Below are 12263 nucleotides of genomic sequence, written 5' to 3' on the forward strand. Positions count from 1 at the left end.
AAATACTCAACAAAATACAAGAAAATGCAGTGAAATATATAAAACTTTATGTAAACTCCACTTAAGTGCATTTTAACTAAGGTTTTCAAGGGATTTGATACGGCAAACTAGCTCAGCTAGAAAGTGTTTAAAAGTGATATCAATTTTAGCAAATAGAAGGCAGGGGAGAGTAGAAGGGGCGACCTAGAAAATGACAGATGTAAAATGAGTCAAATATATCGCCCGTAAATTTTTATTAATTCTACTTCTATAAAATTAATCGAATATTTTGATCCTCGTTGCAAATATTATTTATAGGCATTATCTAAGCCTGAAAATGAATTCTTTGATTGCTTATTGCATATATAAAGGGGCATCGGAAGGATTCTGAAAAAAAACCAAGTTTCACATAAAAATCTTCAGGGCATATTTTGATTTTTGATTTTTTTTTCACATCACTTAAATTAATTTTTTAGCTTCAATATCTTTCCTATTTTTGGAAATATAAAATAAAGCAAAAACTAAACAAGAAGCAGACAGAAAATCAACAAATATATATATACATGTGGAAGTGTATACCTACATAGATATACATACATACATACATATATGTATATGGAATACTTTTTGATGGTTTTTTTTGGTTGTTGGTGTGGTTGTTGTATTTTTTTTTTTTGATGAGGAGGAGGAGGAGTACGAGATGGAGTAGGTGGAATGGAATGAGCAGAAGGAAGGATTCGTGCGTGATGTTTGCGGCCTTTGGCAGCTTTGGCTCTCGGGCCTCATAGCGTTTGCCGTAATTCAACTAATAAAATATTTACAATTCTCGGCCTGGGACCCGCAGCATACAAACAGACACTGACACACACACACAAATACACACGCACATACACACACACGCCAAGTGAAACAATCGACGCATTTGTGTTTATTTTTACTTTCAATTTTCTCCCAGTTGCCCTTTTCCTTATATTTTTCCTTATATTTGGTTACTTTTTTTTTTGCGCTTCTCTTTTCGTTTTGTTGTATACCCTTCAAAAAAAAAAGTATGGGGTAATATTGGTAGTTCAAAACTCGCTGCGTTTTAACCTGATTTTAAAATTTATAGTTTTAGATCCATTTCAAACTTGTATTTCATTTACATTTGATGTGTCATCTGTTTTGGAGTGAATAAAATTTGTCAGCCAATCTCTATTCGATGGTTTTTCAAGCTCAATGACAGAGTTGGAGTCAATAGCAGTCACTTGAACCCCCTTTTGATATCGATAACTATTCTATTTCGTCATTGTTTGCTGAATTTTATTTTGTCCAAATATTCAAGAGTATTTGTAAGTCGATGTCCAAATGAGGAAGTAAAAAAATATATTTTCCTCTTCCTTTTTGTATTTGGGGCATTTCATTTGTACTTGTTGTGCCTTTTTTTGTTCGTTATTCCTTTTCTGTTTCATTGCCGTCGTTTTATAATTATCAACGCATTAGTGGGCGGTTGTCCCTCCTCCTTTTTGTTTCCTTTTTTCCATTTCGGGTTTTCTTTCTATTTTTTCCTGCTGTCGCTACCTGGTTGTGTGGGGTGGGGTGGGGGTTGGGGGACCAGCATTGAGGAAATGTTCTTGGCCGCTTAATTATTCACGTTTTGGCTTGTAATTTCCCGTAGGAAGCCCACGGTTCAAGAGGGGCGAAGGGCATGTCGTAGAGGGTTGTGTGTCTGTGTGTCTGTGTGTGTAAGGTAGGACACTTGTTGCCATTGCGGTTAGGCGATTAAACACGGAGCTGGGTGGACCTACACCCATAACAACCGTAGCCAGACTCGGACCCGGACCTGGACCCGGTAAAACCAACATATTTAATTAAATTCTAAATGCAGCAGTCGAAGTCTCTAAGAAAAAGAAACGTGGAGAAAACCTAAAAGAGCACCTATTTGCATATGTCAGATACCCACGAAGCCGGCAGACAAAAGGGGAAGGAAGAGAGACAGAAAGTGTGAGGGAGAAGGAGCTGTAAGAGTGTAGTGAACTCTGAAGCTACCGTTTTCATTACTTTCTTCCTTCATGTTTCTTTTTTGTGTGCCTGAACTTATGCAGAGAATTTTTTTTCTCTCTCTCTCTCTCTCTCTCTCTTCTAGAACAAACATTTTCACTTAATTTCGCGGGCATCGTTAGTAGACCCCCCCCATGTTGCCCCCCGCACATTTAGCCCGCTGAAATCTGCAACTGATTTTAATTACATTTAATGTGAGACAAGCTTTTTTTCCTCAACTCGGTCTGTCTTGCTCTCTCTGACTATTTCTTTCTCTGTGTTTTGTCAGTGTGCTTTACCTGCAGCTGCTACTGTGGACAACAAATTTTTATTAATGTTAAACGCTAGTTATGTGCCAGCGTACCACTCTCAGCCTGCCTTTTTAACTCCCTGTCCCTCCCCTTTGTCCACCTCTTATCATGCCATTATGGTGCCACAACTATTACTTCTTTTATTCTTTTCTTTTTTCCACTTTTCTACCTTCTTTCTCTCTGTGTGTCTGTCTGTCTGTCTGTCTGTCTGTTCGTTTGCTCTGCATCTGCAACTGCGACATCTGCATGTTTGCATATTTATGGCGTTAACAACAATGTAATGGGCGTGGTGTGGGCGGCGGTGGGGGAGGGGTGCAACTCATCCGAGGATGCCTTCTTGTCCGTCAAGTTAATGGCTCTGATAGAGTTCTGTCAATGTAAATGCAAATGCAAATGAAAAGGTAAAATGTTAAATGTTAAATGTTAGAGAGCATCAGAAGAAAAAGTTGCCCAACTTTATAAATATTATGAATGGCATTCAACTTTTGCATTCATGATTTTTGTAACATTCACTCCAGCATGAAACTTAGTTCATCCATCACGAGTCAGGCAAGTTGTGAATGATTATGAGTAATGCTGATCATGGTAAATACACGGATTGATAGCTTTGAGTGTATTCAAAGAATGCCTCAATCGAAGTAAATTAATATTCAGGCAGGGTTCGTAGCATTTGCTAATCTTGCTATAGGGATAAAAAATTGCCTACTTTTAGGCTGTTGTATACAAAACTAAACTTTAACGCCATTTAAAACAGAATTCTACAAATAATTTCAGACTTTCTACTACAAAAACGGTTAATTACAGTTGTTGTTGATATAACTGTGACATCTGCATGCTACTATACAATTTGAACATGCTCTGAATACAACTTAGAACGTTGACAGTTCCGACATTTGAGATCCTCCTTCAGATTGTTGAGCAAGCAAGTGAACACGCCCGAAAATGAATATTTAACAAGCATTCATTTCAACCAACTGTCAGTTAAGTGGCAGTCAAGACAAGCCAACATTTTATATGGCAATTGGTTGATATTAATCAATGCAACCAATGAATGCCAAGTTATAGAAAAATGGTTTGATTTTCCCTTTATTTTCCACTGAAATTAAACTGAATGTGTGTGTGGGTGTGCGTTTTTATTGCTTTGTATTAGTGTGCGTGACTGTGGATGCATTCAATTTGTTTTCACACTGCGGTCAATGCTCATTACAATCGCATTGATTCTCCTTTAACACGCTTTGATTCGGGCTCTGATGCGGATTCGGATACGGATTCGGATTCTGTATCTGATGTGATCCACTTTTTTTTATTTGTGTATTCTTTTTCACACATTGCATTTGCAGTTAAATGGTTTTGGTTTGCGTGTGGCGGGTCAGTGGAGGAGGCGTGGGGTTTTTGTGGATTGATATTGGGTGGTCTTGGCAAATTATATTCTTGCACAATGGCTGCTGAATGACAATGAAAATGGCGGCGAGAGAAAAAAAAAAGCTTAATGCAAAATAATGAGCTACGCGCGGCCACTGGGCCAATTTTCAATTTGCCATTGCCAATGCAATGAAATTGTTTCAATGATGGGATGATGGGGACTCAATCGATTGATGGCAAATGAATTCATTTGGGAACTACTGTGAAATGTTGCATTTTGTGCCCAAAATTTTGGTTGTATGTATAAATGAATTGGAAATCATTATGGAATTGGCTTTTGGTGTGATTTTTTTGTTGTCAGTTTGTTGCATTCATTTTGCATTTTGCCCATTTTGTCACTCATTAAGGGAAAAGGGGAATCATTTCACAATAAAATGTATGTATATATACATATATGAATTGGATCCTTTATCTTTCGAGTAAACCCAATTAAAATGCGTACCAAGCTCCAAATGTATCCGTTGGGCTGAGCCACTGGCAACATACACATACAAGACATGGCCAGGATAAGGACACGGAGAGAGAAAGGATATTGAGGCATTGCAGCTGTGTTGCGTGTGCTTCCATCTTACCGTGACTTACGAAGCGAAGTTGGTGTGCGTGATTGGAAATGAGTTGGAATTAAATTGCGGGCGGCAATTAAATGAAATGAAATTTACTTCTTTTTCTGTTTTGTTTTTTTTTTTACCCCCACTGAAAAGTCGGTTGCCGTTTAAATTGAACTCACCCATACATTCAAAGATGCACACAGATGCACTCACTAAAAAAACCGACATGATTATACCCTAACTGAAACAATTTGTGAGATTGTGAGACATAAAATTAAAAGCCCATTTTTATAATAAAACTTTAATTACCAAAAAAGAGAAGTGCTAAGAGCAGTTTCTGAAGAAAATTTAGATACAAAAAGTAACATTATTTATATATTCAATCAAACAGTATAGCAAAGAGTAGAATATTTATAGATACCCCTTTGGAGTAGGGTATACAAAAAGATAGAGACCAAACAGGAGGCGAATACTAAAGAGAGAGGGAGAACAGCAAGAGATAAACTGAAATCAATGACAAAAATATACACAGCATTGAAAACGAAGAAAACGATAAATGCAGAGAGGCAGGCGGGGAGGCAGAAAAGCAGAAAGGCAAAAAGACAGAAAGACAGGTGGAGTGTGGCTTTTTGGATAAAGAGCAATGCCATGGAGAAGCGGAGTGGAACGAAGCAAAGAGATAGGGATAGGAGAAAGGTAACAGCGATGATTGCCGGCTTCTCCATGAATTTATGTAGTTGTTATTGCTGCTACTGCTCTTGTTGTTGTTGTTGTTGCTATTGGGTATCTGGTTGCCGTGTTAATCTGCTTCCTTCCGCCATATTTGCGCGGCATATTTACGCGTCGTGGCTTCGCTGTTGGCGTCGCTGATAAGTGCAGGCAGCGTCGCAGTCATTGTCGACAAACGTGCTGACAACACAACAAAATCAACAAACAGAGAGAAACAGAAAAAAAAGTGTGAGAGAGAGAGAGATAGGAGCCTAGACAAGGGAGAGGGCTGAAGAGATAGAGTAGGACTGGCTCACTCATATCCAAGGACTGGCTACATCTGCAGATCCTGTCGCCGGCTTTTTTTCTTTTTGGCCTTTTGGAATTGAATTTTATTTTATTTGTCTGCTGTTGTTCTTTTTTTCCCCCTTGTCTCTGCTGGCTATGGCTAAGGAGGTTTCTGTTATCCACCAGGGCAGACGAGAAGCTGCTTAATTATACATTAGATTGCAGACCCCATCGCTTCGTCTGGCACTGCAAAAGTCAAACAAGAAAACAAAAATGATAAAACAGATGCGGGCGTTTTATTCTTGCCATCTTCTTCGAAATCCGCTTTTGTGTGACCAAATCAGATTCGGAGCATTAAATCACCCTCACCTAGAATGATTGATGGAGTACACCAGATGCAATCGATTCTCCAATACTTTTGCCAAATAGACGCATGTCTTTATTTTTCAAGCTCGATATCCTTAAAACTTCTTATTAAATGACAAATACAAATTTATGACGGGCCATGCCCCTCAAATTTCACTTTCTTCAGCCGGTCCTGGCAAGGCTAAGACTATGTTTGGGGCTAAGGCTAGCTTTTAAATTAGGAATAGAGAAAATAATAGAAACAAATTGATTGTCAAGGTCGGCCAGTAAGTGCAAGGAATAAAGAAACAGAGAGAGAGAGAGGAAGAGAAGGAACTTATCTACTCACTCATTCGTATAAGTCAATGCATTATTCATTGAATGCTTTTTGGGGCATCGGCTCATCTAAGTAATTCAGTTGTGGCTTCACTTTTTGGCTTTGGCATGTCAATATAGGACATACTTTTATATATCTTTCTTTTATATGTATAGCCTTGTTGATTTTGGAGCCAAAAAATCGATCGATTTCTCGAGGCCTTATCTCTGTAGGCCATAAGCTGATTTTTCGATGACATACCTTTTTTGGGTTCTTCAAATTTAAGTCTATCGATCTCCATTCAATGATATCCTTTTAAAAAATACTTCTCGGCAGTTGAAAAAGAAACAACCTTATAACTCAGATTGTCGATTAGATTGACAGTATAAGTTACTGAGAAGTTCTTTGGGATGCTGAGACAGCTCCAATAAGAAAATTAAGACGCAACCTTTCAAAATTGTAAGAAGTTCAATCGAAATAAATTGGACACATTTAATGCAAATTTCGTTGTATTTAAAGACATGAATTAAAATATTTAGTTAATTTGATATGCTGCCCACCTGCGTAACGTTTATTCAATAATTGAGAGCTCACTGAATGTTTATTGATATGTAAGCGTTTCTTATTCTCTCTGTTTGGTGTGTGTAGAAAATGTGTAAATTTAATTACATTTCGAAGGTTTGTTAAGTAATTAGTCTCGTCCTGGTTTTCGTTCTTGTCTTGCCTTGTCTCCCGGCACCTCGTTTCCCCCTTTGCATTGACTTTCTTTGCCTGCTCACATTACAATCCAGTTATTTGTCTTAATTAGTTTATAATGTTCATGTCTGGTTGGTGTTTTTCTTCTTCTCATTTTACTTGCTTCCTTTTTTAGGTATTTTTTTTTTTTTTGTTGCCTGGCACGCGTCAAAATTCTTTGTTACACACACAGGGACTTAAATATTTTTGCGTTACATCAACATTTCTGCTGCTGTTGTTGTTGTTGTTGTTGTTGTTGTTGTTGTTACTGTCTTAGCTAAAAACTTCCCTATCAACTTTTTTTGCTGTAAAATTTCGAAGAATTTTTTTTGCTTGCACAAAATTGTGGCATGTCGTTGGATGGGTTGCTGGGTTTTTGGGGAAGGTTCAAGGGTTTCTTTTTGGCTTCCATCAACCTTGTTGCACAACACAAAGAGTCAAGGCCATCTAAAACCACCCCTCTCACCCTTCTCACATAAACCTACATATGTTTGTTCATATGTAGGAATATGTACATATGTGCGTATTAACTTGCCCCATTGGCCCCCTTTTTACATTTTGCCATGACATGTGCTTAATGTTGGCACAAAATTAAAATTGCGTTTTAATAGCAACACAAGCATCCACACACATAGACACACACACACACACACACACACCGTGGAGAGAGAAACAGGTTTTTGGGGATGGTAAAAGGGAGGGTTAAAAATAAATAAATGGGTAAACAGATTTTTGAAAAGTTCTCCATATTCTCAGGCATACATAATTTACACACAAGGACAAGGACAAAAGAGAAATCAACAGAATCTTACACTTATGATGAGGCCCTTCGATAAAAGTGTGTATCATCTGGGTCTATGGTATATTGATTAATGATTGGTTTATAATTAAGACAAAGTTCATTAAAGATTTTTTCATCTTGTTCCTAAATATAGAAAAGTATTTCATTACTTTAAGCATTTTGTTTGCATTTTTATTGTACAACATGTCGTATGTGTAATGTACTAATACCATTGAATTACATGTCGTATGCGTGATATTAAAAAAATTAAGTCAGGACTACATTTAATTAAATTTATTTTCGACTAATTGCCAAATGTTTCTACATGCAGGAGCTTTGGAGAGAAAGGAAAGTTTAAACTTTAGCTTAGTTGGCTCTGAGCTTGAAAGAGTGAACAAAATAAATAAATCTACACGTAGTTTACAAGTTCATCCAAAATCAGACTCTAACTAGAAATAACATTGAAACTTTGCAGTTAAGTTTGTTACCATCGTTGTTACCCACTTCCGATGATTCCATTGCCACACCCCACACCCCACTCCCCCTTCAAACGGCACAACATGCCAGTTTATTAAATTAAGTTAACGCAAATTTTGCAACAACACCAAGGAAAAGAGTGTGTGCATGAGCGAGAGGGGGGAGGGAATGCAACTAACCCGATCAGTTCGGACCAGACCCAGAACCAGACCAAGCAATGCCCAAGCAGGATGGGCCAGTGGAACTATGTACATGAAATGGCACGCATACTAATGCAAAATTGCTGTTTGTCTGGTTGCCTGGTTGCTGCTGTCGCCTGGTTGCCAATGAACGCATTAGAGAAGCCAAAATGTTCTTGCAACAGCAACAACAGCGATAACTACTTAACAGGGGGCAAACGTACACACACACACACACACACACACACACAGCATGTTATAAATACACTCTACGAATACACTCAGCATTTACATTTACATTTACATTTTTGTGGCAAGGCAAGGCAAGAACCAAGACGATGAAGCACCATCAGAGCCAAAAGTGGAGTCGAGTGGAGGATATGAAAAGGGACATTAACCTGCTTGTTTGTTAGTTTTCGCCTGTTTTAGTCCAAAGTGTTTGCTTATGTATTTGTGTAAGCAACAACAAACAGACGAACAAAATGCCCCTGCAAAGTGATTAAAGTTGTCCTCTCTCAGGAAGTTGCTTGTACACCAGAACAGGTCATTAGAACTAGAAAATGTTCAAATTAAGTACCAAATGTAGCAGAACAACATTATAAACACACTCGTACACATCTGATCGATAGAATCACATTATTATAACTCTGCTCAACATTTTTAAATTTACAATTTGATTAAAAACTCTGTCAACAACTGTAACAACAGCTGCACAAACAATCGCTGAAAGTTAAAGAGAAATATTTATAAACAAATTTGTTGTGTTTACTTCAATTTCAACTACTCCATTTCGGCACGAAAACTATTTGCAATTTCCCAACATTTTTACAATAAATTAGAGCCTAAAAAGGACTCAAAATTGGATAAAAATCGTGTCCTATTCACCATGCAGGTCATAAAATTAACAAGGGCCAAATTTAACTTTCATCCTACAATCCTTTTTTTTCTTTGCTTTTAGCTTCGCTTAAATCGATTTTATCGGCTAACAGTAAAAGTATTTATACATAGATAAAATGTAGGTACATACATACATACATATGTATGTATGTAAAGGTTATCTGCAAAGCATAGAGGCACACAAGAAGAACATATTAGATAGATAATCATAGCTTTAGCTTGACTTTGTATAATACTTGATTCCAAAATGTTTCTTTGTATTAATGTACCAACAAAATGCATATAATTTGGTGATAACATTGCCTAATTTGATGGATGAGTTTTTCTTATTAAATTTTTTTTTGTTCAAAAGTTTCAAAGCTCCTTTTCAGTTATTTTACTTGGAATTTCAAGAAATATGTCCTCGTAGGACCTGTCATATGCAGAGCAAATAAGAAAGGGTCCTTTATTCTCGACGTGTGAAAGTGTTAGCCAAAGCTTTCTGAGAATCCTATGATAATACCTCACGAAAATCGGCTGAAAATATTTATAATGGTTATTATTATTATTGAAATTGTTATTTGTAATTTTAGATTTAGTATTGAGGGAAAATGTATAAATACTTTGGCTCTCTGAATATTTATGTATTTGTTTTTATCAATGCTGTATCCTCATGGGGTATTGCGTTTGTATTGGTTATTGGTGTGTTGGTGTGCTGCTGAAATTTTTCAGTCAATATCAATATGTGGCCATCCATTATATGGAAACTCCCCAAACTCCCAGCTATATCCGTTTCTTCTACCTCTGCCACATCAGCCCCTAAAAATATTCGTTTTTCCACATGCAAAAAAAAAAATAGAGAAAAAAACCGAAAAAAGAAAAACGGAATTCAAGCGACGCCGTATGGATAAGAGGGGAGAGCGAAGCATAAACAGAAGTGGATAAAGAGGGAGGGAAATGTGAAAAGGAGGTACGAAATGGAGGGCGGAGGATGGTAGATGGGTTGGGCAGGGCAGGATGATTCTATGACAGCACTAAAAGCGCATGAAGCATAAATTTCGCATTAACGTAAAGCGCGAGCGAGCACACGGTTGGAAAGTATATACACACACACACACACCCAAACACACCCAAATAATCACATATGTGTAGATGTGTATATGTGTGTGTGTGTGCATATATAAACCGAAGCGAACAACACAAAATATGCAATAATAATACCGAAAAAAAATACCAAGTAAATAAACCAACACAAGAGCAACAAAAATGCAAGGGAATGATACGAGGTGAGCATGGCATAAGGATTGGAAGGATGCAGGGAATGGTGGAGAAGGGGAAAGTGCTGTGAAGTGAGCAGAAAGCGAGGTAAATGCAAATCTAGTGGCTGCCTAGTTCACTCTGCTTCAAATATATGGTACACAAGCGTATACAGTATGAAGGTAAAAACGACTAACACGAGAAAGAGGCAGACAGACAGACAGAGAGTGAGAGAGGGAGATGCAAAATAACTAACTTAAATGGGCGTCAGCCATCTTGAACTGTGTCTTGAACTCTCTCTCTCTCTCTCTCTCTCTCTCTTTCTGTCTCTCTCATTGTCAGTGAATTTGAATCACACTGAGATCACAAACGTGATTCGAAGAGAGCTTATTCCTACTTTCATGCTAAACGATTCTTACCGAAGGACAACACCAGCATCAACACCAAACTTGGCCCATGATACCCTTACATAAAGGGTATGTGGATATTTTTTAGTGTATTTTGTCCTCTTGACAAACAACAACAACAGTTCTTGCAATAATTATTCATCCGCCATGCGAGAATTTTATCGCGTTCCTACTACAAGTGTATAGTAAATCTTTTTGAAGTCTCTTTCAAAGCTTTATGGCCTCAAATTATGCACGTTTAACTTTAAGTAAACTAACTTGCCATAAAAAAGTAGTAAGTAGACTAAAACTTTTTTTTATTATTCCATATTTGCCCAACATTACACAAAAGTAAGCAAGGACTTGACATATAAAATTTAATGGCCAATCTCTGAAAGGATATAACTGTCTTTGAATAAAACAGATTACAAATATTTGAAGAATCTATATTGTTAATGTAATCGATTACCAAATAGATTTTTTCTGAATCACTTGATATATTTTGTTTCGAGCAACTATTGTTAGTATATATCTCTCACCATAGGAAATGCAAATTAAAGGAAAGATTTTTCAGTTTATTTTGTCCTTTGTCTGGGTTAAACATTTTTATACGCTGCCTTTTCCAACCAAATGTTCGTTTTGCTCTGTTCTTGATAGTTTTTGGAGCGCATTACACACTCACACACACACACTAAGACTGGACTGAGGTGAACTTACATATATGAATAGACATACATACATACAAACTCGTATGTGAATATTTTGCACTGCCTTTGGTTGTTGACGTTGTCACAGTTGATGCTGCTGTTGCTGCTGCTGCTGCTAATGTTGCTGATGTGGTTCTCCACCGACCATTTCTGACTTTGCCCTTTGCCCTGCTCTAACCACGTATGATAAAGAACAACATGCCCTGGAGGGGGGGACGGGCAGTGGGGATGGAGAGGCATGATACGCTTATGTTTAAGTTGGCAAATAACACGCTTTTTATGTTGTGATATCGTTATAAATGTGCTGCAAATAATATACTCAAAGTGATGCATACAGTGGCAGCGTTGAACGCGGATGAAGGACATGGATGGAGGGGAAATGTGGTGGTGGTGGTGTGTGTGTGTGGGTAGGTCTCGTGCGGTAAGTAAAGCTCATATAAAAAGAGAGAGAGAGAGAGAGAGTAAGTGAAAGAGGGAGCTGAGTTACAGTTAAGCTGAGACTTTGACTACACCTAGACGCAAATATCAGTGGCAGAGTCAAGCGAAAAGAAGCAGCAGAAGCTGCTTTGTATGCAAATGGTTGTGTGTGTGTGTGTGTGTGCTCTGCATAATGGCTCACATGTTGTCTTTAAACATTAATGGGCCACACTGCCAAAGTAAACGACAAAAGCAGAAGGAGCCCACCGCAAAATAATTCTCTTTTATATATTTTTCATAAGTCTTACGGCCTGACTTGCTCGACCCACTCACACAATGACAAAAATGGCAAAAGACACATTGATTTGACTTTGTCATTAAGTCAATCAGTGAGCTTATTACTTGTGGTTTTTATTTATTTTTTTAGCTACTAAGCATATTTCCAAGAAGCCTTCACAAAAAGTGTTTGAAGTGAACAGGTGTCATTTACCTATTTTTTGCAAATTAAAAAACGA

General features: G+C 37.6%; 1 protein-coding gene across 1 annotated transcript in view; it reads left to right on the top strand.

Moving 5' to 3' along the window:
- The window catches only part of LOC6638049 (zwei Ig domain protein zig-8), a 119053-nt gene that overhangs the window by 33683 nt on the left and 73107 nt on the right, over positions 1 to 12263 (top strand). The gene's annotated exons all lie outside the window — the stretch shown is intronic.

Source organism: Drosophila willistoni (genome assembly GCF_018902025.1).
Source record: "Drosophila willistoni isolate 14030-0811.24 chromosome XL unlocalized genomic scaffold, UCI_dwil_1.1 Seg141, whole genome shotgun sequence".
In the NCBI taxonomy this organism is placed as follows: Eukaryota; Metazoa; Arthropoda; class Insecta; order Diptera; family Drosophilidae; genus Drosophila; species Drosophila willistoni.